Below are 981 nucleotides of genomic sequence, written 5' to 3' on the forward strand. Positions count from 1 at the left end.
AGTAGCTCACAATAGTTGGTCTCATAGCCCACAACTAGCTTTGATGAGTCATGCACAAGGAGGTGACTAAGCTACTTGGTTAAGGGACCAAACCCATGCTGAAGGGGCATGAGTTTGGTCAGCTGCTGAGCGGTCCAGCTTAGCAGCTCAGCAGTCTGGAATGGAGCCTATAAATAGAGGTCATTTCCTTCGAGCAAAGGAGATTACAACACACCATTTCTTCATAAAATTCTCTCAAAAATACTTGAAGGCCAGAATTCTCTCATTTAGGAATTCTTTCTTAGTTTAGAGTTTTCATTTTCAAGTAAGTTTTGTAATATGTAGTTTAGAATTCAAAAGGAGGAAAGGAGAAGGCAAATGAGATGCAAAAATCAATTTTGTACTCTCATTTGGAACTCAAAAGCATCCAATCCTTGGATGGATAGCTCATGCTCCTAAACATTTTCTTTTGAACAAGGTTATGTATTTTCTACTTCTTCTTAATTTACAAAAGTTTGAATTTTAATCATTCAAGTTGGTGCTTTGGTTAATATTATTTGTTTGAAAAGTAATTAATGCTCTTTTTAGATTGATCACCTAAAAAATGATTTCAAGTCAAAACTACTTGTCTCAAAACAAATAAACTTTGGAGTAGTTGTACTACTTAGTTTATTTTCCAAGTTAAGCATGCTTTTCTTAAGATCTTACATTCATCACACATTCAATATTAGAGTCACCAATTGTTAGGGTGTGACAACCTAATCTCTTTTATGATCGTAGTATTGTCTAAGTGATGAATATAAGTGCTTATGATTCTACCATTTTAGGATATACACTAAAAGGAGGATTTCAGACCTTGGTGTTTGGGGTTAACCAAAGTNCTCCTCAAGAATTTGTGAATACTTAGTTTATTTTCCTTGTAGATTTATTTATGTGCAAATCAAACCGAAAAACCATCAAAATATGTTTAAACCATTATTTGTGCTTTGACATGTTTACATG

This window comes from Lupinus angustifolius, chromosome LG01 (assembly GCF_001865875.1).
Source record: "Lupinus angustifolius cultivar Tanjil chromosome LG01, LupAngTanjil_v1.0, whole genome shotgun sequence".
NCBI classification, from domain to species: Eukaryota; Viridiplantae; Streptophyta; class Magnoliopsida; order Fabales; family Fabaceae; genus Lupinus; species Lupinus angustifolius.